The sequence below is a fragment of the Sturnira hondurensis genome, unplaced genomic scaffold (genome assembly GCF_014824575.4).
Source record: "Sturnira hondurensis isolate 20B ecotype Veracruz unplaced genomic scaffold, ASM1482457v3 Scaffold0015509, whole genome shotgun sequence".
Taxonomy (NCBI): domain Eukaryota; kingdom Metazoa; phylum Chordata; class Mammalia; order Chiroptera; family Phyllostomidae; genus Sturnira; species Sturnira hondurensis.
Genome location: NW_028088140.1, coordinates 9401574 through 9427774, shown reverse-complemented (window position 1 = coordinate 9427774; position 26201 = coordinate 9401574). Strand labels below are relative to the sequence as shown.

At 46.7% G+C, this 26201-nt stretch overlaps 1 protein-coding gene across 4 annotated transcripts in view; it reads left to right on the top strand.

Annotated features, from left to right (window-relative positions):
* The first annotated feature begins 7527 nt into the window (after positions 1-7527).
* Positions 7528-26201, top strand: part of TSPAN9 (tetraspanin 9) — a 208858-nt gene continuing 190184 nt past the window's right edge. For 3 of the 4 annotated variants that reach the window (XM_037064721.1, XM_037064722.1, XM_037064720.1), the window contains exon 1: positions 7528-7614. The gene's annotated coding sequence lies outside the window, so the exon portion shown is untranslated. The remainder of the gene's footprint in view (positions 7615-26201) is intronic. The other variant, XM_037064723.1, reaches the window with a different exon arrangement.

Sequence of the window (26201 nt, the reverse complement as noted above, 5' to 3'; positions counted from 1 at the left end):
TCTTTTTCCCTGGTATCTTCAAGACTTCTCTCAGGCTGTCTCAGTGTATGCGCCTCAACCATTTGCTCTTTAAAGAAGCCAGCCTTTCAGACCAAAATATATTTGGCAAAGTTAACCCATTTGACACATGTTTTTGTCAGTTAGAGGATGTTTCTTCCATAGTACATATTGTGACAAAAAGCAAGAAGCCCACTTTTCCATCAGCTTGTGCCTCAAGTCCAAGCCCTTCCACATCCCCCCATTCATCCTCTGCCCAACCCCCACCTGTAAGTGCTCAGCATGTCTTTAGCCCGAGCCAGCTCCCAGCTCCCATATCCTGCCTCCACCCACCATGCTGTCCCATAGGGACGAACACGCATCCCATATTTCCACCCCATCTGTGGAGGACATACCCTTGATTCTTGGCGTTTACACCTTTGCGGGATGCCCTCCCTTTGAGTGTATATGGACCTGTGACTTGCTTCTCATGAATAGGATATGGCAAAGGTGAAAGGGGTGTCACCCCTGTGATTAAGTTATGTTATAGAAGACCAGCTCATGGACAGACTCCTAGAGAGCTCTCTTGATGGCTTGATGAAATAAGTGGTTGTGCTGGGAAAGGCCACCTGGCTAAGCCCTGAGGGTTGCTCCAAGAGCTGAGGACAGCTTCCAGCAGACAGACAGTAGGAAGCCAGGGGCCTCAGCAGTACAGCCACAAGCAAGTGGATTCTTAGAGAAACATGAGTGAGTGTAGACATAGATTCTTCACCGGTCAAGCATCCAGATGGTAATCTGGCCAACAACCTGCTGGCAGCTCTATGAGACCCTGAGCAGAGGTCCCAGGTAAGCCGGGCTGGGGTTGACTCACCGAAACCGTGGGTAGATAAATCAGTGTTGTTTTAAACTTCTGAGTCTGTGGTGACTGTTGTGTGGCCACATATAACTAATACACCTACAGCCACTGTCTCTTCTGTGGCCTTCCTTCACAGTGGCTCATTCTGTTCTGTGACACAAAACCTGGGACATAGGGAAATTGTCTTCTGGAAGTCTCTTTCCTTAGACCACTTTTCTGAGTCTCAGCTGCATGGTTGTGCCCTCTTCTTCCCCTATGGCAGCCTCTGCCATTGACTGACCCCTGGCCCTCATTCTTTAAATTCCCAGCATCAGGATCTACTTCATATCCTCTTCTCACCCTACGTAGATTCAGGGCCACTTTGAGGAGGACGATCAGTTTCTTGACTTCCTTCTCTCTAAGCCACCCACTTCTACAGTCACAACTGGGCTTTTGGCATCACTGGAAACTGTTCCACTCCAAATTCAGGGTCAGCCTTCTACCCCTTCTACCTCCTGTCCTTTCAGCTGACTTGTTCTGCTGTTCCAACTCAATAGTTTTCCCCTTATCAGCACCACTGAGCTATCAGTCTCTCTAGTTATCTGCGTACCAGCAGCGCTCTTGCTTCCTTTCTGCCCTCCTTCACAACAGAGCCCTAGCTTTCATCCTTTGTCACTGTGTCATACCCATCTGGCAAAATCCAAACAGTAGAAGCACCCAATATCCAAAATCATCATGATTCCTCTCAAACAGCCTCTGGGAAAGTCACACAGCAGGACATATTGGTACCACACAAATTCATGGTTACTGTGTTCAAACAAGCCCTCAGTATACCCAGGGAGCCTTGTTAAGTGTCCCTGATGAACTCATTCTCCTGTAATGATTATTTCAAACCTCTGGCTATTTCTTACACCCCCACATACAGCATACAACCCTCTGTCTCTATCTCTCATTCACTCTCCTTAGCAGGGAGAATGGAAGCCATCAATTGAAAGTCCCCATTGAGGAAATAATTCTACCTGTTTGCTCCCATTCTGTCTTCTTTTCCCACCTGTTGCAATGCAAGTGCTATCGTCTTTTCTGCCTTAGCCACATCTCTACACTTACCATTTGGATTTCATCCCTTTCCTCCTTAAATAGAAACTTCTATTATTTGTGGTCTCTTATCTTTCCCATATATTCAATCACTTGCTCTTGACTCCCCATAAGCTTTTAAATATACATTATTCTGTCTCATTTTCTGTTTCTTCTCCTCCTGGGACACCAACTAACCATATATTAGACATTTTGATATTGTAACCCAGGTCCCTGTGACTCTGTTATCTTTCATTTTTAAAAGATTTTATTTATTTATTTTTAGAGAGATGGGAAGGGAGGGAGAAAGAGGGGGAGAGAAACATCATTGTGTAGCTGTCTCCCCCTACTAGGGACCTGGCCCACAGCCCAGGCATGTGCCCTGACTGGGAATCGAAACAGCAACCCTTTGGTTTGCAGGCTGGCACTCAATCCACTGAGCCATACCAGCCATGGCTGATGAGCTATTCTTGACACCTTTCTCCCCCTAATCCATCACGTCCATTGCCCATTTGTGCATTTCACTTTCCAAATCTCTCTCCCGTCTATCGATATCTTTTCTTTGTCATTGCCACCAACCTCGACCAAGCTATCTTTGTCTTGTGCCTACACCACTGCTAAAGCCTCCATGTTGGTCCTTGCACTTCTCCAGTTTGTTCTCTATATTACAGCCAAAGCGATAGTCTCAAAATGCAACTCGCTTATTTAAAACACTTCAAATCAAAGATGACTTATTTATCTTAAGACATATATATATGTCAAAATCCTTAACATGACCTGGCATAGTCTGCTGCCTATGTGATTCTTTGCTCTTATCTTGCATCGTGCCCCTGGCCCCAACTCCCTTGCTCCATGCATTAACATTTCACCTGTACGGTGGCAAATTCATGTTTGGGTTTAACACTTTTGATTGGTCAGTCTTTTTACATGTGGTTTTGGTTTGCAGGGCAGAATTTAAAATGTGATTTTAAACCATGGAATTGCCCTTGATAAGAATATTCTAAGAGCATTAAGAAAGTTAATACAAATGTAACTAATATGCCTATTATTGTTACATTTATTGATTACAACAAACCATGCAAATTCCTCAGTTTCTGCTCACATGTTCAGCTAGATGGTATCCATGTGGCACACACACAGTCAGGCGCAGACACTCGCAGGTAGTTGTTACCATGTATTTCTGAGACTCTACAATAGGTAGAAAAATGCCAAAGGCTGTAGCTTACCTGAGGGTCTTCTGTAGCGGTGTTCTGCTTTTTTTGGCCTATATACTTTTCTGTCTGATTTCACAATGTTGCCTGAGCATTTCTGTCTTAATGGAGTACGTACTGACCACCAGGAATTCCAGACATAGCATCTGTACTTCTTTTTTTTAAAGATTTTATTTATTTATCTTTAGAGGAAAAGGGAAGGAGAGAGGGAGAGAAACATCAATGTATGGTTGCCTCTCGTGAGTCCCCGCTGGGAACTGGCCTGCAACCCAGGCATGTGCCCTGACTGGGAATCGAACCGCGATCGTCTGCTTCACAGGCCCGCGCTCAATCCACTGAGCTACACCAGCCAGGGCGCATCTGTACTTCTTTAGAAAGGGTCTGACCAAGGCTTGCAAAACCTAGATGGCTCCAAACAGCCCCTACTTGGAAGCTCATGCTTTTTGTAGGCACTGACCCACCTCAGGTCACACATGCAGATGTGCACAGCCACCTGGAGTTACTGGTGTTCATTATGCTCAGTGATTTTTTATCCGTTTGTCTCTGTCTTTCATGCCTGAGAACTTGGATCCAACTTACTCTCGCCCCTGCAGTACATCTGAAGATAGACAGGAGTTTGAAGGCCCTAATTGGCCCAGGGGTTGGCAAACTATGACCTGATACCTGGTTTTGTAAATAAAATTTTGTTGGAACACCGTCTTGCTCATTCATTTATTCATTGTCTATGGCTGCTTTTGTGCTGCAATGGCAGATTTGACTAGTTGTGACAGAGAACATATGGTCTGCAAAGCCTAGAATATTTAGCATCTGGCCTTTTAAAGAACAAGTTTACAGACCTCTGATTTAGTCTTTGTTTTCCAACTGTTTTAGCAACAATGGATAACAAAGTAGAGTTGCCAGATTTAGCTATTAAAAACACAGGACACTTAGATAAACAATGAATTTTAGATAAACAACGAATACTTTTTTAGAGTAAGTATATATGTTCCAAATATCACAGGGCAAACTTTTAATAAAGATTCATGCAAGATGCCTATTAGCCCCTCAATCCTGCTACATCCACTGCACTTTGAGCTTTGGAAAAGAAAGAAGTTGAAGGAAGGAAGGACCCTTGGGATGATCTGTATTCTTTAAAAGAGGGAGCTGGAAAAGAAGCGGAACAGTCTTTGGTCACTTCTGCCTGCCTCACCATGATGATGTGGGAGGTCTGGGTTTGGGTCCTCTTGGTGTAGCTGATAGGCTTCAGTGAACAGCAGTCATTCTTCAAATTGCATGGAGGAGTGTTGTTGAAGGGAGAGAGGCAGGGAAGGACCTGTTTCATGCTTCATACTGGAAAGTGCTTCTTTAGACTAGCAGCTCCACTGTGCACTCAACTGATGGTTTGTTTATGACCTCTCGTCTGGTTTAATGCCCTGGTTTCACTCCTAGATATGTGTGGAAATGAACACTTTTTGCTGGTAGACATGGAAGCTGACCTCCTAGTACACTCTGCTTCTCATGCTCCCTTCATGTCATCTCATCATCTCATGCTGGAGAGTTAGTCAAAGTCACTTTAGACACCAGACACCTCTGAAGTAACTCTGCACATGTAGCTGACAGAAGCTGGAAAGGGTAGCAGTTAAGTGCGGGGCCCTGCAACCAGACAACCTGAGGTTCTCTGGAATGGAATGGAATATTCATTTACTGGGTAAGTGACCTGGGGGAATTACCTAACTCATAAATATTAATTTTTTATTGATTTTTTTACAGAGAGGAAGGGAGAGAAGAGATGAGAGAGAGAGAGAGAGAGAGAGATCGATCCATTTGTTATCCCACTTACTCATGCCTCTGTCAGGTGACTCTTGTGTGTGCCCTGATCGGGGATCCAGCCCATTGAGATAATACTAACCAACAGAGAGAGCTACCTGGCCAGTGCAGCCTATATCATTTGGTCCTCAGTTTCCTCATCTGTAAGATGGAGGGCTGATGGGCTGATAGTAGTAGCTATCTTATGCAGTTGTTGTGATGGTCAAGTGAATTAGCACATTTAAAGTACTTAGACCTGTGCCTGGGACATAAGCATTTGGAAAATGTTAGTTGCTGTTCTGTGCTTTACAAGGAGAAAAGAAACCTCTGGCTAGCTGCGAAGGGTTGGGAACTCAGCCTCCAGCAGTGTGAATTCTCCCCACTAGGTGTCACAATTCAGCAGGCATTGTCTGTGCCTAAGCTTGACATGAGGTGACTGGCTGGAAACTTAATTTTTGCTTATTATCATTTTTGATTTGGTTTGGGGATTTCAAGGGGATAAACTGACATGCTATCTTTTGAGGTCTGTGGGGATCCAGAAATTCCAGCAGAATTGCTGACATGCAGCGCTGAAAGGAGCTGTTTGGAGTACTGCCTTTGTTCATAGGTAATATGACCTATAATTTATTGTCCAAACAAAGATATTTTGAGACTGAAAGGGGAACTATTAATAACTATGCCAGGACACAAGTAGTAAATGGGACATGCCTGACAACCTGGATATAGTCACCCTCTCTATAGGGTGATTTTGCCTCAACATTTCTAGAACTTCCAGGACACAGACTCACTGGAATTCCTCAGAGGCCTATACAGTAAGCTGAGACCTGCTTTTGGGAGCTTCTGCCCTGAGGGTGTCTTGCCTCCTTGTCAGGTTATTTATTTGAGTTTTGTCCTCAGTGGACATAGTAATATGTGTCTGCCTCAAAGACTGCAAGTCACCTTAGCCTCCTTTATGTTGAATAATTCCAAATGCTCTGTGGCTTTCCTCCATGGCTTGTCTTGCATCTATAAACCCCTTTGGAGGAACTGAGTCCTTCTTCTCTGCATATGCTGAAGGAGAGTGAGCAGCAGGGCCACTTTCTGGAATATCACTGAAAGGATTCTTCTAAGGTTTCTTCCACCCCTTAGGCTCATAATCCTATAACTTGAAATTTGCTTTTCTTTTTTGAAGGGCAGGAGGAAGCTAACATTTGTTGAGCATCACTTTGTATCAATTGTGCTTTTGCCCCCATCTAATAATACCAATGCCACAGGGTCATCCCATCAACCCTGTGACATTGGTATTATTAAGGTGAGGAAATTGAGGCCTAGAGAGGTTACAGCCCATCAGAGGCAGAGCCAGGATTCAATTCCAGCTCTGGGCCCAAAGCCCTGTGGTTTCTACCACACCAGGCTACTTCCCGCTGCCTTTGCAGTAAAACAAGCCACCAGCAGAAATCACTAGCAAGTCCCTTTCTCTCTCTGGGTCTCAATTTCTTCTTCTGGAAGTTGGGTGGAGTTTTTGATACGTGCTAAAAGGCTGGAGGGATTGGGTCTTGGAAGACTTGGGGGGGGGGGCATTGAACAAGGTTTTGAAGGAAGAGAATGGAGAGTCAGGAAATGAATTATTGGTTTAAGTCTGATAGACAAAAACGAGACTGTGTGTATGAGGGCTGGGGGCTGGGGAGATGAGTGGAAACTGCCAGTCTAATTAGGAGAGGTGAAAGAGACCCCGGTGATTATAAGCAGGTTTAAAACTTTGTTTGAAATCATTCTTAGCACATGATCATGCACGTGTGAAGCATAGAATACATTTTGATCACAATAATGGTATGGACTCTTCAGAAAAGAGTCCTGGCCTTCTGCTCCAAGAATCAAACCCTGGAAACGCCTATAGGAAGCACTCCGCCATAGATGTTTGTCTAACTTGAGTTTTTCCTGACTTAATTCAGTTCTCCCTGGGTGCTCTTTACCAACACTTGGAGGCCTTTAGCTCTTGGGGAGACAGCGGCTCCTCCCTGCAGTACCTAATACACACTCGCGACGTCAACATCTCAAATAGTCCGTCCCAAATACCACGGAAAGATTTCTTAGGTGTGGGGTGGGGGTGGTGAGCTCAGACAGCCTGGCCAGAGGGGGAAAGCTGAGATCCTGGCCAGCGCGGGCCTTGAGGTAGTGAATGGGGCCCCAGCCCAGGAGCGCGAACTCCTAGGCTCTGACTTCGTCCTCCCTAGTTCCGGTCGGGGCTGTGGCTCAGGCCTGTGGAGGCAAGGGAAAGGCGTCGTACTAACGCCTCTGATGAGCCGCTAGTCGAGAATCCAGGCGGTGGGGAGGAGAGGAAGGGATCCGGAACTTCAGAGGACAGCCACGCTTGGCCCAGGACGCCCGTGCCTAGCACGACCCTGGCCTTGCACCTTAAGCTCCCTCCAGCTCTAACGCAGGGGATCCAGCAGGGGGTGTTGGAGATCTCCTGCCCCTCCCCCCCTCAGCCCGGTACCCACCCCCCCCCAGCCGGTTCCAGCTTCCTTTGGCAGCCGGGTCACCCCGCCCCTCGCACTTGGGTTCCCGGCCTCCGGGCCTCGCCGCCTCGCCCCGCCCCCGCGGCCGGCCCCGCCCCGCTGCCTGACCCGTCCCGGGAAGGCCCCGCCCCCCACCGCTAGCCCCGGCCCCGCCCCCCGTTTCCGCTGGCGGCGGCTGTGGTGGCAGAGGCCAGGGAGAGCGAGGGAACCGGGATCCCGCATTCCTGGGAGCTCGGTGAGTGCGTCCTCGGGCGGGCGGCGGGTTCGGGAGCGAGCGAGCTTGCGGGGGTCGGGTCAGCTGTGGGCAAGTCAGGCGAGCCCTCTACTAGGTTTCCAGAAGGAGGAGCGCCTCAGGGGCACCTCCGGGAGGGGGTGTCGGGAGGGCGGCACTGGGGCGGTATGAGGGAGGGGTGGGGTAGGCGCCCAGTGAGGGCTGGGAAACGGCTTGGGAAAGGGAAGGTGTGGGCGGGGCCCGGGACCGGGACGGAAGGGATCCCCACGGAGAGGCTTGGAGGGTGAACCGCGGGATCCAAGGCAAAGGGATGGGCGTTCTGTAGAGTGCAGCAGAAAGGGAGAGCCTCGGAGCTGTCATGGATTTCTGACTGTGTGGCCCAGTAGACTCCAGTGGCTTGGAGGTAGTCCATATAGTGCCCGCAGGCAGGACCGCGGTGCTCGGGCAGGGCTGGGATACTGCCCGCATGCCCTCCCACTCCCTCATCCCCACGCCACCGCCCCGCACCCCTGACCGGTTCTAGAGCCACCGCTGGCTGATCGGCGCTCAGAGTGACAGAGCTTTGGCACACCTCGAGGTCTGAGATGGAGTCCATCTGTGCCTCCAAGTTTGGGACTTTAAAAAACTTTCCTGTGGTTAAAATAAAGTCCAAAGAAGAAACTGGCTTGTTATGAGAGCAGTATTTGTACTTCTGTATCTCGAAACCGGAGTCTTGGATCGCCTCTCTTTGAAAAAGATATTGGTCTCTCCTCTGCTTCTTCCCTAGATGCCTGTAGTGTCTGGGGAAGTATGAGGCATTGGGGTGGTATGGGGTTCCCAGAGCTATGTCTACCTTCCTTACCCCATCCCCAAAATGGGACTAAGAAGGCAGATTTTCAACTCCTTTTGGTTCAGAGAACTAAACTCATGTGAGGATGCCCTTCTGACCTGCAGCTGTCCCCTTCTCTGACTCAGGTGTTTCCTCCTCCAGGAAGCCTTCCTGGACTAGTGGAGAAAACGGAGGGCTCATGCTGTGATCCCTGTACATCAGCCAGCTTTCCTCTCTCTACTAAAAATAGTCATAGAGAATGTTTTGTATGTAGTTCTGCTATAAAGATGGGCAGTCAGCTTGTCATCATAAGTAATGGGGTGGAAGAGAGGTATTATGGATAATTCCAAACAATGGACTGGACAAAATCATTTATATTTAGCTAAGGAATGCAGCCAGGGAGGCAGACATTTACACCATCTTCCTGCTGTCTGCCAGGTTCTGGCATGGATGTTGCCTCAGGCTGTAGATTGGGGTTGAGGGAGGGAAGAAGATAGGGGTGGATAGAACTTGGGTAATTCAGTTCTGCACTCACTCACTGAAGATGTGCTGTGTGCCAGGCTCTGAATAGCTGAGAGTGGGCCACAATGAAGTAGGATTATTTTTTAATCTGAATTAATGATACATTAATCTTCTTTACATATTTTAACATTAATAACAATGAGTATTTATAAAACACTGTATAATTGGCCAAGTGCTTTCTCTGCACATTAGTTGTTATAAAGTTATTTGATTCATGTATAGTCTTGTAAGGTATATGTTATTTTTAATTACCTTCTTAGGTTGTGAAAATGAGGCCCAGAGAGAAGAAGTTACTTCTCTGAGGTCACAGAACTCACTGAGTGGCAGAAGCAGAACTTGAGTCTGTCTGTGGCCTGTGACCCCTCATGCCCTGTGCTTTCCTGTTGTGCTGTGCTACCGCCTTCGATTTTGCTCAACTGAGCCTGAGGGTCTTACCCTCCCCAGTACCTATATGTGCAGCTCTGGGCAAGTTACCTCACCTTCCAACTTTCTGTTTTGGAGGGTTATTGAATTAAAATGTTTCTAGAGTCTCTTCCAGCACCAGATAATTAGCAGTATAAGATCATATTGGCAGCCAGTCAGTCAATTAATGTGTGTTTTATTTAAAAATTTTTTTAATTGTAAAAAATGTTTAACAAAATCTACCATCTTAACCATTTTTAAATGTCCAGTTTACTTGCATTAAATACAATATATCATTGTTGTGCAACATCTCCAGAACTTTCTCACCTGCACAAGCAAAACGACATACCCCTTAAACAGTAATTCCTCATTTCTCCTTCTCCCTAGTCTTTGGCAACCTCCATTTTACTTAGTGTGCTTTATTCAGCTCCTTCTATGTGCTTAATAAATGTTGCCCTTGAGGAATTAATAAGGAGAAGCAGTTCAGCTTAAGCGGGAAGCCCCCAGGCAGGGGTAGCTGGCTGTTGTACTGGTGCTGATCTCTGAGTCTAACTCCAGCACTGGCTGGTACTGTTAAGTGTATGAGTTGGTGAGGCCTTGGGCAAGTGCCTTCACCTCTTATAGCTTTAGCTTCCTGCTTGCAAAGTAAGGATAAGAAAACTAGGCTCTCAGGCTTTTGGAGGAGCAGTGAGATCATGTATGTTGAAGCATGAGGCTTAGGGTCTCCTACATAGCAGGTATGCAGTAGATGGTGGCTGTTACTTATACTATAGCTGAGGAGACTAGACTAATATGCTTAGAACAAGAGAGGACAAGACTTCTTTTTTTCTACCATTAGGGCCCAGGCCTGCTCTGGTTCTCATCCCCAGTGACTGAGGGTATGGCTATAGTCCAAGTACTGTAGCCCAGCACTTGGCATCCTTTCTATTCATTCCCAGTCTGCCTAGCCTTATCTCCCACTGGTCTCCCCCCAGGAACCCTAAATTCTAGCAGACGGATCTCCCAAGCATGGTTTGCTCATTCCTTCTTTGACCTTTAGTTTATACTGTTCTACCTTCCTGGAATGCTCTTCCCCAGTCCACCCTTCCCCTCTTTCAAGACACTACTCATGCCTGAGCTCTTTCATGGAAACTTCCCTGGCCACTCATCCTAAAAGAACCTCTTTTTCTTTGGAACTCCTATGACATTTTCTGACTTCATCTCTCCTGGCTTTTCTATACTATCTGGGGTGCTTGTGTAGTGAATTCAATGAATACTTTGTGTGTATGTGTTGTAGTACAAGAGTCTGTGCTAAGTTCTGATGATGCAAAAATGAAAAAGGTAAAGGTCTTTGTCTTCATGGGGCTTATAATGCAGTAAAGGGTTAAGAAAGAGGTTCAAAAATGACAATTCATATTATAAGGTGAGTGGCCTGTGAGAGTAGAGTGTTATGTGGGTTCAAACAGTGGAATACATCACCCTGATTTTGGAGGAACACTTCATGCAGGTGGTATTGGGTATGAATTTTGAAGGGTTGCTTGCATTTCAACAGAAGGAAGGAGAGACCGGTCTGAAGGAGGCACCCAGAAAGTGCTTGGGTGTGTAAATAGCTTAGGTGGGACAGTGAGTGGGTTGTGTGGAGGGAAGCAGGGAGAGAAAAGGCTAGACAGGGAAATAATGGCCATTCTTTGGGAGGCTTCAAATGTCCAGCCAAGGAATTTCATCTCTCCATTCATTTTAAGAGAAGGTGAGTGCTCACCATGTGCAAGTCCTGAGCTGGTACTGGGGGTAGCATTCTGCCTTGGGAGGCCCTGGGAACTTTGCAGGTTTTTGAATAGGGGTTACAGAAGCGGGGCTAGGCTTCAAGAAAGTGAGTCTGGCGTCTGTGAAGAGGGGAAAGCATGGTGGGGAGAGTGGCTGGGCAACTGTGAGGAATGGAGAGGAGGGACTGAACCTGAGACATTTTGGAAGTAGAAATGAGATCATTTGTGAATCAGTTTGCCTGCATTGGTGAGGAAAGAATGAAGGGGGATTGAAGTAGATTTTGAGTGTCATTGTGAAGATGCAGGGCATTTGCTGATCTAGTGGGTATCACAGTTTCTCTGACTAGATTGTAAGCCCCTCCGGGGCATAGATTCTCGTTGCCTCTGTGTTCTCCTTGGCCCTGTATTCACTTCTGCGGGGCACAGAGTAGTTACAGTGTGGACCCCTGATATTCTCAAGAAATGAGTCTTGTCATGGGAATGCAATGTATGATATGGTGACTCTAGGTAATAGTGCTGTTCTGTATATTTGAAAGTTGCCGAGTAGATATTAAAAGTTCTTATCACAAAAAAACCAATTTGGTAACTATGTATGTTGATGGATTTTCAACTAGACTTATGTAGTAGTCATTTTTTTTAGATTTTATTTATTTATCTTTAGAGAGGAAGGGAAGGAGAGAAGGAGAGAAACATCAATGTATGGTTGCCTCTCCTTAGTCCCCTGCTGGAAACTGGCCTGCAACCCAGGCGTGTGCCCTGACTGGGAATCGAACCGTGATCCTGTGGTTTGCAGGCCCGCGCTCAATCCACTGAGCTACGCCAGCCAGGGCATGTAGTAGTCATTTTGGAACATATACAAATATTGAGTTATTATTTGTACACCTGAACTAATATTTATATGTTGATTACATCTCACTAAAAAATAGGGACCCATTTTGCCATCCAAAAAAGAAAAGAATATTGTACCTTCCGGGATCCCAATTTGAATTCACAGCAATATTTGTACACGGGCCTGGCTTTCTCCACGGTCATGTTTCCACAGAGCCAAGTGTTTCCTGTGTGTATCTTTATACCCCAAGTTAACTACCCCTTCAACTTCTGCTACAGTTTTACCTCACTTGATGGACATTTTCCACCAAGTTTTATTGCTCCAAAAGAATAACTTTGCATGTGGTGGAGATGAAGATAACAAAGTGGCCTATTCTTTACATCAGCCACCTAGGGTATGTGAATCAAACTCATGTCTCAGTAAATTGATACATTTTTACATATCTCAAAACTTTCAGGTCACTTGTGAGTGGTCAGAATTACGGATGTTAAATCCTTGGAAGCAAGGAGTCTTCCTTAGAGATGGTAAATATGTGACACAGATACTGTTACTGCCATAACTGCCCATAGCAGACATCACTAATCAATCACAGCTGTCTTTCCTTCTGAGCCTGGGCTTGGGGCCAGTTCATAATACTTTAGGCACCTACCACCAGCTGAATGGAATAGGCACAGCAGCTGGAACCAGTTTGCCATTTCTGGCCATCTCTACCTGTTGAATGAGTGGGTTCTTGATGGGAGACTGCTGCCCCTAAGAGTAGCCGCTGCTGGGCAGCCTTCACCCTAGAGTGGCTTCACAGAGCAGTGGCGATGTAATTTTTTGCTTTCCTGCAGGAATATTCTGGGAACTTCTTTTACGTGTCAGTAGCCAAGGTGTTTTTAGGAAATTCAAAGAAAACAGGTCAGTGTTGGTCTGGGTCCCTTGTGGCAGTGCTTTGAAAGTCTGTGCTATAAACTGTCTGAAGCCAAAGTCTTTCTTGCCCTTTACCTGTGGGTTGAGAGGGAAGGGTAACATAGGGTGCTGATATTTTCTAGGTGTCTCTCTGTCCTAGCACCAGGCTTGGAATTGATAAGCTCCTTAACCTGGGCTTTGGGGGCCAGGAAAGAGAATCTCGTCCCCACTGTTTCTGATTGGCAGATGGCAGCATTCTTAATTTCTTTCCTGGACAGCCACTGGATTGTAAGGAGGAAGCCTAGGGAAGCTGGAGAGGTCTCTAACTTCCTGCTTCCTCTCTCTTCCCAGCAGGCGTGGGAGCTAGGGTGGAGGACCTCCCGCCAGCCATTCAGAAAAGCACCTGTGGGAATCCAGCCAATGCTACCTATCTCTTACTTCTCTGTATGGCTGCCGCAGGAATGCCCCTGGCCCTGTGGGTGACACCTTCTGCCAGGACCCTCATCAAGGTCCTTTCTGCTCCTCCAGGCTTCTGGGGTCTTGCTTTGTTCCTGGCATTTGTTTCTTCAGCCCTTGTGGAGCTAGAGCTGGTCAGAAGCTACTTAGGCTGCCTGTGTGGATGGTGCTGATTCAGGTTCTCTGGGGTTGCTGCTTACAGACCCAGGTGTTTATGTTTTAATTTATGTGTGTTTTATTTTGTGGCTTCCTCCCGTAGGGTGATTTGTAGATCTTTTACCTCTAAAAACCCAGCAGTCTGGTGGGCCTGGGAAGAATGGTGCTAGCTGGTAGCTTATTTTGCCAAAAGATTCTCATGTTTGTGAATTGTGGCAGAAATTATTTGGTGTCCCAGGGGTGGCCACAAGTTGCTTATTGTCCTGCTATGTTTTGTACATTGTACTCAGATCACCAGTATTCATATTTGTTACCATCCTTGTTGGCCACGATTTCAGACTCTACATATGTCCACAACTAATTTATTAAAAGTGTATTAAATCTTGATTTAAATCTCATTTAATTTTCACAAGAGTCCAGGGAGGTAGCTATCATTTCCTCCCATTTTATAGAGGCTGCAGCCAAGGCAGAGAGCGAGTCAGAGACTCGAGGGTTCAAGCCCAGGCAGTCTGGCTGCCAGGCTATCCTGCCTGCCCTGTGGCAGCCTTGCCAACTAGTCTCATCAGGTCCTGGGCATCCTCTGCAGGGCCCGCCTTGAGCTGCTGCAGCAGGAATATGGGAGCTCCCGTTCTAAGTCTCCCACTTCCTGGGGCCCTGGGTCAGTGATGACTTCCATTCTTACGGCTCTGGGACTTGGGGCACTACCTGTGAGTGGACTGTGCAGGGCAGCCAGGCATGTGGGTCTGTGCTAAAAGAGACAAGGCGGGTGAAAATCAGGTAGTGGGGAGGGAAGGACTGAGGCCAAGTGATGATGGTCCTTGCTACTCAGCATATCCTGGCTCCTCATGACATATCCTGCTCCATGACAGAGGTTCTGTGGGGCCTGGGCTAGGGGGTCTTACCTGGCAGAACCTGGTGGGGAGCTGCCCAGGAGGCCTGCATGATCTGACATCATCAGTCAGCTTAGCCAGATGACCATCCTTCTTATGTGCATAAGTGTTGAAGCCACAGTGTGGGAGACCTGAGTGGAGGACTTTCTAAACAGGAAATGTAACCTCTCCCATGGCTTTGGCCTCAGAGGGCTTTGGTTTGTCCATTTCTTGTCATGCTGTTGAACCTCTGGAATGATGACTAGCTCCCTGTGGGAGTTTCTAATCCTCACTCCTGCCTCTAACAGGCTGGTTGACCTTTGGCAAATTACTTGTTTTCTTCAGGTTGGCTTTCTCACCTGCAGAAGGGGAGGCTGGGTGATTAATTGCTAAGGTTCCTTCCAGCTCTGGTAAAGGTGTTTTCTGAGGTGGGACAAAGGCCCATGTCTCAGACTTGGCTTCTAACCCTGGGGCTTCCCACATACCTCCTCCTCTGACAGTGTGTTCTCTGGCCCTGGCCTGGAGGTGGATGGAGGAGGAAAGGATAAAGTCAATGGGTAAACCTGAGGCCCTGATTTCTGATACAAGGTGGATGGGGTGAAGGTTGTTTACAGAGATGTTCACGTGTCTGGTTAGTGGTAGGGTCTTGCTGCCTGACTTCTGTCCTATGCTCACAGCTCTGCTGCTACTTTCATTTTAACCGCCTTCTGCCCTAGTCTGATGCATTTAGGAGTTAGAAGGCTCTGTTGCTGGACTCCAGCCCAACTAGTTAATAATTTCAACTTCAATTATAGCCATTACATAATGAAACAAGAGTGTCTGCTTGGGTTAAGTCCAGCTTCCAAACCCTTTTCCTCCTCTCAAACCAAAAACAACCAAAACTTAGCCTGAACTGGACTGGTGCTCTGGAGAAGTGGGCGGAGCCAGAAGGAGGACTTCCGCTGCCTTTCAGTGTCTTAGTGTGTGTGCCTCACTGTACGTTCTGTTCATCTCTGAGTCAAATGCAGATTACTTTTTGATTATCTGTTGTTTATTATTGTCTGTGCTTTTGAGTTTACTACACCCTTTCCTCCCTCTGTCTTCCTTCCCACTCCTCTTGCAGTGGTTGGAAATTAACTGTATTTTGAATACTCACTTTCTGAGTGTCTCATGACCATTTCTATGCGCAATGGTCAGCATTTGTTAAAATATTTGACCTTGTGATAGGAACAGGAAATGATGGGGATGGAGACAATCCAGGGGTCTGAAGAGTCAAGCAGCTTGGTGGATCCCCTGGAACCCCACCCCACCCCCATTAACTGGGGAGGTATGGCTGTCATAGCAGGAAGGCTGAGGAACTTCATGGCCTTTCATTCAGGGTGGTGGTGCATACCCAGCCTTCTTTAGGAGCTTAGGGCTACTGCTAATCCTCATAACACCTTTGAGCAAATTGGAAACATTTCCCTTTCTCAGGTTAAAAAGGAAAGTTAAACTGAATATATTACTGTAAAACCCGAGCAATGCCTAACTCTGCACAGGACAGCTTTCTAGAGACCTGGCTGGCAGAGGCCCTGGTTTTGCGTTTACCTGTGATCATACCTCTCTCCCACTCCCCATAAGGGAAGGGTAGGGAGGGGCAAAAGTAGGTTTACAGTTGTTTGTATGGAAAATCATGCAATAATTAATAAATGATAATACAAGATTAAACTGTGTTTTGGGTACTTACAATTCTAAACCTACTTTTCATCCTATCCTATCCTGTATGTCAGGTTCAGAGTCTAGAAGAAGTCCTGGGGGTGGGGACAGCCTCTGAGAACAGTGGACAGGTGAGGGAAGTGAGCTCAGGGGATCCTCAGAGCAAGGTTGGGAAAGAATGTGGCCAGGCATGTGATTCTGTGTGTGTGTGTGTGTGTGTGGGGGGGGGAGAGAGAGAGGGGGGGTGGGGGAGAGGAGAGGAGAGGACAGAGTATGTGTGCACTTGCCCTGGCGTATACATGGCTGGGTGTGCCTGCATGGGTTTGTGTGGGAGGGAGTTCTCTTGCGTTGTTCTGAGACTCAGCTGAGAGGACCACCTCTTTCTAACAGGTTAATACAGGGGTGTCCAACCTTTTGGTATCTCTGGGACACACTGGAAGAAGAAGAGTTGTATTGGGCTACACATTAATACGTTGTGACATGTAATTACAAAAAAATCTCAATGTTTTAAGTAAATTTATAATTTTGTGTCGGGCCACATTTGTAGCCATCCTGAGCCACAGGTTGGACACCCCTGGGTTAATACATATCTGTGACTTGAATGCCCCTCCTTAGAGGGAGTATAAAACTCAAACACAGCACCTGGAAGCCCTGTCTAAGCCATCTCACCTGGTCACCTGCCACAGTGTGGAGACTGAGGCTTAGGGGCCTGACACTCTCCAACAAGCCCTAGGGGGTGGTGGCACTAGGGACAGAGGGAACCAGCCCCCACTTGGGCCATATGCTATATAAGGGCTCAGAGGGGCAGCATAATGGTCTGGATTTGAATGGGGGGGTGTGTTTCAGGGTGTGTAATGTGTAGAATGATGTGTTTGGTTTTAGAGAAAATGAGGTAGAGGTCTGGGCTTGCAATTTTCCACTTGTCTTATTCCTGGGAGATTCTACACAGCTTTGTTTAAAAACTGGACAAGGAGATTGCAGAGACCTGAGTGAGGAAGAGCGTTGGGTCCCCCAGGAAGGCAATTAGGTTTGAAGCCAGAGTTTGGATCTTTATGCGGCATGTGGGACCTGGAGTGTGGGGAGGGGGAGCTCTGAGAGTGTCCTCGAAGGCATGAGTCACTCTAAATTAGCAGCCTGCACACTGGCTCCCACTTGCTTGCTGCTGGAGGTGGGCAGGGCTAGGGAGGAAGTGCCAGTCCAGGCTTATCACCCACCGTCCAGGCTGTGGGCAGTGCAGAGGGTTGGAACTACCTGTCTGGGCTTTGCCCCTCTTCCTCTATTAGACAGAGAAGCTGGAGATAGTGGTGGCCATTTGCCTGGTGTCTGTGAAGGTCTCCTTTGAGGGACAGTCAGTACCTGCAGTGCAGGGAGAATAATTCAGGACACCATCCAGTCAAGGGCAGGGCTGGGTGAAACTTTCTCTGAGGACCTGCGGAGGAACCCAAGGGAGCTGGGGCTGGGCCTTGAGGGACAGGTGGATTTAGCGAGGCAAAGGTAGGGGCTTGCTAAGTGGTTGCAGTGGGGGTGGCTGGCTTGGAGGTGTGGGCACAGGTGGGTGTGGCCCAGTAGTTGGACTGAAGATGGTGGGGTGGTGGTGGGGATCCCCGCACCTTGAATACCACCCAGGGGAGATTCATTTTTTGGGGGAGGCTAGCAGTGGGGAGTTAGTGTTGGCCCCTGAACAGGGGAATGACAGGGTGAACAGGGATGTTAGGTAAAATTAGCTTGTAGCAGAATTGATGACATTTTTAAAAAGCACTTTTGTTATTGCAAAAAATAATAATGTAAACTCATAATAGTCAAGCATTATATAAATTATAGAAAAGGGGGCCCTGGCTGGTGTAGCTCAATGGATTGAGCGTGGGCCTGCGAACCAGACGATCGCGGTTCGATTCCCAGTCAGGGCACATGCCTGGGTTGCAGGCCAGTTCCCCGCAGGGGCCAGTTCCCTGCAGGGGATGCACAAGAGGCAACCATACATTGATGTTTCCTTCCTCTCTCCTTCACTCCCCCTCTAAAGATAAATAAATAAAATATTAAAAAAAATTCCATTCTTAAAAAAAAATTATAGAAAAGGAAAATCTCCTATAATCCTGCCCTTCAGAGATAATCGTTGTTAATACTTTGATTATATATTTTTTCAAGTCATTTTATGCTAGACTAACATCCAGCTGTCCCCCTATTATCTTATCAATTTCCATAAATAGCATTGTATTGTACTTACTGCTTGGCAACTCCTTTAGCCATTTTTCCACAACAGTGCATATAGAATGACCTCATTCTTCTGAATGGTTGCATAGACTTGCTGGATGGGTTTTATATTAATTTTCCATTGCTGTGTAATAAACCACCCCCAAATTTAGTAGATTAATATAATAACCATTCTATTTGCTCACAATAATATGGGATAGCCCTTCAGACTGGGCTCAGCTGGTCTCCCTACCCGAGTGTATGAATGTGGCAGCAGTCAGCTGCTGGCTGTGCAGGGTCTGCATGGTCAAGGAGCCCCTCTCATGTCTAGTGATTGATGCTGCTCTCAGCTGGGCCTCTTTTCCCCCATTTGATTTCTCATTCTCAAGGAATCTAGCCTTTTAGGTGAAAATGGAGTCTCCAAGGCCTCTTGACATCTAGGCTCTGATTTATCACAATGCAATATCTATCTGCTGCTTCTTTAGAGCAAGTCACAGCACCAGCTGAAACTCCAGGGTTGGGGGAAAGACTCCACTTTTGATGGGAGGACTGGCAAAGTCACATCAAAGGCATGTGTGTTCAGGGATGGGAGGGCATGGATGTGCAGTTCTCCATGTGCCCAGAGGAGAATTAGAATATCTGGGAATAGACCCCATAGATCTTTGGAAGACAGCACAGGCCCCTACCCTTCCCAGCCTACTCTTCGCCTCAAATGGGTCAACCAAGAAAACTGGCAAGGGCAGGACACTTAATCTTCCTGTTGGGTTGGAGTGGTGTTTGAGGTGGATTCTGTGTGTTGTATGCTGGCAGGGCTTGGAGCGATCTAGGATTTGGGCATTGTAGTAGACAGCTTCCCCTGCTAGGAGGGCTGCTGGAGCTATAGAAGTGGAGCTGGAGCCATCCAGCCCTTTGGGTGCTGTCAGGGGCCTGGCTGCTTGGTTCCCCTGCTAATTTTTGTGGCATCTCTGAAGCATATGAGTTGATGAATGACAGGTCTTATTAAAGAAAGCCAGCTGGTCCGTCACTCCAGATCCAGGCCTCTGCTGGAAATTCACTCACCTACTTTGCTCTAAGTTTTCTCCCCATCCTCTTGTAACTTCTGATGTGAAATAAGACAATTCACAGGCTTCACCTTTCCTTCTCAGGAAACTCACAGTGGACTGAGTATTTTGACTTTGCACCATGTATTCATTTTGTAGTTTCCTTATCACCTGCCTTGGTGGCTCTTCCCTTCTGTGAAATTGCCAGTGGCAGTGAGGCAGAAGGAGACTGGGAAGAGCCAGCTCCTGCTCATTACCGAATCCCCAGTCCTGGTACAGAGAGATGCTGCAGTGGAGCTGCTGGTCGGGAAGGTGTCCCGGTGCTCATCATTCATCAAACTTACCTCTCTCTCCTTGCAGATCTCAGGCCAGACATAGCAAAATACACTTCCCTAGTACAATAGCATTCTTTCACCTCTCATCTGCCTGGTGGTTTGTGCATTCATCAAATAAGAACAAAAGCTAAGTAGGCTTTCGCATTTGAAAACTGTGGTGTTTTATTTTCTTCTTGCTGTCTCTCAGTATCTCTTGGGAAAGAAATGTTTTGTGGCCAAAAGTTTCACTGTTTGTGAAACAGTGCAGAGCACACTGCATGGCTCAGCCTCTTGGCTATTCTCCTCCTTTTCGACTGTGCTGTGGGAGAATTGGCCCATAGCTCAGTGAGACCACTTGGTAAGGACTGTGGGTGGGAAGGAGAAAATGGCTTGACCACACTTGGGAGCTGTCCTGATACATCTGGGTGGCCTTAGGGCCAGCGTTGTGCTACTGTTGCAGAGTTAATGATATCTGATCAGCTTATGGGCTTAACCAGTGCTTAGTATTGATGAAAACATGCATTGTCAACTCTGTAAACCTTTAAGAAATCTGGCATCCCAAGCAAGACAAGAAACCTCAACAACACTTTTGGCCAAGGAATTGGAAGGACTGGATGGAGGCCCTCAGTCTGCTCCAAGGTTGCCAGTTTGAGGCATATAGTAGGTAAATTCCCTGCAGGTGAGACCCATGAGCTCCGGTATGGTTCTGGACTTTTCTTCCAGTCTCTACCCACAACTTCTGGGTCACCACGGCTGTGAGGGTGGATCCACACGTCAGCATGCTCAAGAGTCACTATCAGTTCATCAACAAGTAATTACTGAGCAGTTTGATTCCTTAATGATCTGAGGCATCTTTTGGGTAAGGTGCTCTGTGTGATGAGAACTTCAGCTGATGTGGAATAGATGAGTCCCCAGACTTTTCTGTTTGTGGCTATGAGCTGTCTTTGCTCTTTTGTCTGGTTCTCCCGTTTCCCCCAGGGCTCTGTCCTGCAGCATCGTTAGCCCTATGAGTGGACTCAGGGGGCCAAGTAGGAAGGGATGAGATTGCTGGTATCATAGATGCTGCCAGAACCCTCTCTGTTGGACTAAGGAGATGCCTGCCTTGACCCAGCTGAAGCTTCACTGCCCTATTTCATATCTAATTTGGTATAAAAATGATGTCACCTGTTTCATTTTTACCTTCCTCACTGCTTATCCATATGATTCCAGGTTGTTTTACAAGTTCAGGTTTTCATTGTAGCTGGTTCTGGTGGTACTGCGCCCATCAGCAGAGGTGAAGGGACTTGGCCCTCTCTTTGTGGGCTGGGGTGAGGGAGACTGGTAGGCTGGTGAGGGTGAGCCCCACCCTGACTCTGGGGTGAAGGTGAGGTAGAAGGTGATTCTTCAGTCTGCTGGGTCTTTTTGCTTTGGACCTCTATCCCCACCCACTTCTTCCATAGCACTTGCCAGTTATTGCCAGAAAATTCTTACAGGCATTCATAGGAAGGATGGTGCAGCTTTAAATAAATACCTGAGATGGCACCATCTGTTTTGTGGTGGTGGTGCTTTTAAATTAAGTACTTTAAAACATATTTTAGTTTCATGTTATGAACAGAAGCTTAAAGTGTGACCACATCCTAACTTCAGCAGTATAGGAAACTGGTTCGTAGATCCTGGTGTTTCTGAAACCCAGCAGTCACCTCACTCTCCCCATGCCCCAGGATTCCAAGCAGTGTGAACCCTGCCAGATAGCTGACTTAACACACTCAGGATGTGTGCAGTCCCCATGGGCGGCTCTGATAGGCAGATACATTTTTGATGGCTTGCCTCAGTCTGTTTCTTTACTCCTTCTGAAGTGCAAAGGCCTTTTTTCCCCTCCACTGATGCTTTGCTTATTTTCTCATTGCCTAGCACCTGGTGGGCACTTAAATACTTTTTGAATGAATGAATAGTGCATTTGTGATATAAAAAGAAACATGTCCCTAATTCAGCCATTTCCCTAGGACATTGAGCACTTGCATGATTTAAACCCCCCATTTCTGTAATCTCAGGGGCTTGAAATGTCTCTGGGGAGGAGGCAGGACTCCTCTTAAGGCAGGAGCTCCTCATTAAAGAGTCTGCAGCTCCGGGAGAGGGACTTTCGCTGCCTTTCCCAAGGAGGTGGAGAGGAAGTTGTAGAGAAGAGGAGGCCACTGCTTGGAAGTTTCACAACTGAGGAAACAGGCTGGTTATGTCAGAGTCTCCAGGCAGTTGAGCAGAGGAGCCTGGTGCCAGATTTTCTGACCCTAACCCTGGCTTCTGTCTCCCCTGCACCCCTGACCCATGCCTGCTCCCATCTTTCTCAGTTTACTCAGAGGTGCCTCAGAGTTCTAGCATCCTGTGTGTGTGGGGAAAGCAGGCCATTTTGTAGGAAAACATGAACGCAAAATGGCCAAATCCATAAGGACTTGACAGAGGCACGTGTAGGGTTATTTTGGGTTTTGTAAACTGGGCTCAGATCTCTCTGGCATTCCGGGCCACTGGCCTCTCAGAATTGACCAGAATGGAAGGATGATAAAAATCAAGGCTCCAGGAATAGCCCAAGAATTTGCTTATTCTTAACCCCTGTGAAGAGGTGCCGCCTAACCCAGGGCCTGCCATGAATCTGGGGCTGAGGGAGGGTGCAGGCCTTGGGGAGAGGGAGAAGGAGCCATCAAGGCAATTTATTCTTCCTGCCCTGGGGAGGATGGGGTAGCAAGCACAATGCTGGCACAGGGCCAGTCTCTTAAGGGAGTGGGACTTAGAGGCCAGAGAAAAGCCCCTCCCCCTTCAGTTCATCTCTGCCTCTTGGGGGGTTGGCTGGTAACTCCCACCAGGTGGGTTGGTGGGCCAGGCTCTCTGTCTCTTTGTTTCTCTGTCCCTCTCACACTTAGGCAGACTTAGGATAGCTCTGGCTTCGGATCCTCAGGGAGCTTTATTTCTTCTCCCTTCCTCAGGGTCAGGTCCAGAGTCACTTGCTCAGTACAGGTAAGGGAAACACATACCCAGCACCTACCGAATGGATGTTCAGGAGCTAAGTGATGCCAGGAATCTGCCGTTGCCCTGAAGGAGCTAGAGTGGACATATAGAGACAAGCTTATGTGCACATTCACAGACTTACTAACATCTTCCAGAGCAGTCCAAGTGTTGGAGGGACACAGTGGAGATAGTAATTGGGAGTCGGGACACCTGACTGTTCTTGGACCAGTTGTCACTTTTCTGGGTTTTAACTTTCTTCATCTATAAAGCCAGGAGTATGTGATCCCTGAGGTACTTTCTGGCTTAAGAGTTATCTGATTCCAGGAGTCATAGGGAGGAAGAACCTTTTCAGATGGGTAGCACGTCTTTGTTGGCCCTGGTGTTTGTTCTAAACAAGGGCAGGCTGAAGGCTTAGATGTCACAGCTAGGCCTCGAACCTTTCTTCTCTTCCCTGGACTCTTCTACTTAGGAGAACAGCAAAGTCTGACTTTGCAGTTGAAAAAAATCAGTTGCCCTTGTCCAGGACAAGGTGGCCCCCCTGGCCTGCAAGATGAGGCCCTAGGGACTGACTGAGGCATGCCAAGTCTGCTGTGATCTGACACTTGCCCCGTCCAGCCTCATTGGTTCCCACTTGGAGCCATTTTGTCCCTTTTGTTTCTGTAATGCCAGGGTATCCGTGGCCCCTTCTCCCTCTGTCCACCATGACGGTTCTTGTTTCTCATTGGTCTTGGTGTGGCCTGCTTGCTCGAAGTGCTCCATCCTGCCTGTTTTATCTTTTATCAGCATTATTTTAGCAAATTTGAAAATTTGTGTAGCCATTACTTCTTCAAGTATTTTTTTCTGTTTCCCTTTCTCTTTTTTTTCTAGAACTCAGTTATAAATATATTAGATTATTTGATATTTTACTATAAGTTGCTGATATTCCATTAAATTTTTCACTCTTTTTCTTTTTAAAAAATATTTTATTTATTTTCTTTAGAGAGAGGGGATGGCAGGGAGAAAGAGGGAGAGAAACCTCAGTATGTGAGATGTATATCAGTCGGTTACCTCTGCACGCCCCCAGCTTGGGACCTGTCCACATCCCAGGCATGTGCCCTGACTGGGAATTGAACCAGCAGCCTTTCAGTTTGCAGGCTGTCACTCAATCCACTGAGCCACACCAGCCAGGGCCAGTCTTTTTTGTTTCTCTGCTTCATTTTGAATAGTTTCTTATTCTGTCTGCAAGTACAATCATCTTTTCTTTTGCAGTGTCTAATCTGATATTAATTAATCCCATCCATTGTTTTTTTCATTTCAGATATTTTCATCTCTCGAAGTTCCATTTGAATTTTTCGTATCTTTTATTTCTTGCATCATGTTTATGATGAGAGACTATTCCTCTACATTCTTGTATATATGGAACATACTTATAATAGCTGTTTTTCATTTTTGTCTACTAGTTTCATCATCTCTGTCATTTTGGGTTGGTTTTATTGACTGATTTTCCTCCTGGTTATGGGTCATATTTTTCTACTTCTTTAAATGCCTACTAACTTAAAAAAAGGATTTTATTTATTTATTTTTAGAGGGCAAGGGAGAGAGGAAGAGAGGGAGAGAAACATCAGTGTATGGTTGCCTCTCACACACCTCCTACTGGGGACCTGGCCTGCAACCCAGGCATGTGACTTGACTGGAAATCGAACCTGCAACCCCTTGGTTTGCAGGCCGACAATCAATCCACTGAACCACACCATCAGGGCTAAATGCCTGCTAATTTTCTATTGGATGGTAGACATTGTGAAATTAATGTTGCTAGATTTTGTTTTATTCTCTAAATAGTGTTGGACTTAATTCTGGCATGCATTTAAATTGCTTAGGATCAGTTTAATGCATCCAAGGCTTGCTTTTAAGTTTTGTTAGAGCCAGCCCTTATTTATTTATTTTTAAAGATTTTATTTATTTACTTTTAGGGAGAGGGGAAAGGAGGAAAAAGGAGAGGGAGAGAAACATCAATATGAGAGAGACATCAATCATTTGCCTCTTGCAGGCCCCCAGCTGGGGACCTGGCTTGCAGCCTAGGCATGTGCCCTGACAGAAAGGTGGCAGGTCCAATTCCCAGTCAGGCACACACCTGGGTTGTGGGCCAGGTCCCCAGTTGGGGGCATGTGAGAGGCAATCAATCAGTGTATCTTTTGTACATCCATGTTTTTTTCCCTCTCTTTCTCTGTCCACAGGCTGGTGCTCAGTCCACTGAGCCACACCAGCCAGGGCTAGATCCAGCCTTTAGTCTGGGCTAATTTAGCTTCATTACTGAGGCATCATCTTTCTGAGGACTCTCTAGTGCCCTGGGTGTTATCAGATCTCTCCACTCTCACAGGTGGGAATGTGACTTTTTTCCGGCTCTGTGTGAGCTCCACAAATTGTTTGGCCTATTCCTTTTCATTGGTTCTTTTCTCAGTCTTGTGGAGCTTCACCCCATACATGTGCAAATCAGCCAGAGATTCAAAGGAATTTTTCTGCAGTTCTCAGAGCACTCTCTTTGTGCAGTGCTCTCCTCTCCAGTATTGTGTCCTAAGAATTCTAGCTCTGTGAACTTGAATATCTGTATCTTCAACTTGGTGGGACCATTTAGATTCTTCCTGCTGTGCTGCTGTGAGGGAACTGCCTCGAGGCAGTAAGCAGGTAGTCATGGGACTCTTTTCTTCCTTTCTCTTGGGAAGTACATTTGAGTGCTGACTCTTGTCCATTGTCTGAAGTAGTTGTTTCATGTGTTCCATCCAGTGCTTTAGCTGTTGAAAGGGGTGAGTAAATCCAGTCCCTGTGACTGTAGGCAGAAGTCCTGCATTCTTGAGAGTCTCACTGGAGGGTAACCCTAGTCAGCCTCCTACAAAACCCCAAAAGCACTATGTTCCTTTCCTCATAGTTTTATCTTTAAAAAATCATTTATTTAATTTTAGAGAGAGGGGAAGGGAGGCAGAAAGAGAGGGAGAGAAACATCAGTGTGTGAGAGATATATCAATTGGTTACCTCTTGTACACCCTGAGCTGGGGACCTGGTTCACAACCCAGGCATGTGCTGTGACTGGGAATTGAAATGGCCACCTTTCATTTTGCAGGCCAGTGCTCAATCCACTGAGCCACATGAGCCAGGGCTGTTTATTTGTTTGTTTCAAAATCTCTCTGAATAGGCTGTCTCCCTGAGCACAAAAATGATATGCCATTTTTTATTAGCCCTTGTACCTAGTCCTGTGCCTGGCATACAATAGACGGCTCATGTTTATTGATTGAATGAATCAGTAGAAGAAAATATAAGCTAACGATGCCCTGTGGTAGCTAAGAAGAACAGTACAATTCTGGATACAGAGCTCAGCTCTTGAGAGTGCAGACCAGACTCTTTGTGCTCTATGGAGCTCACCCCACATCTGCAGCGTTGGGTTTTGTTGATTCTGGTTGGGACACTTTCAAATCTGAATTTATCCAGAAGAGGGTGACTAAGATGGTGTAAAGTACACCACATGGGAACTGGATGAAGGATTTTGGAATATTCATTTTATCTGGAGATTATCTTTATAGAGTATTATGGGAAGTGGAGCATTAATAATGGTTTCCTAAGCTATGCAGGATTGATGTGGAAGAGGAGGGAATTAAACATATCCTCTGACTTCAAAGGTCAAACCTGGGACCCATGGGTAGGGGATTCCAGGAGATGAGATTTGGGTCCAGTTCCAGGAAGAGCTTTCTTA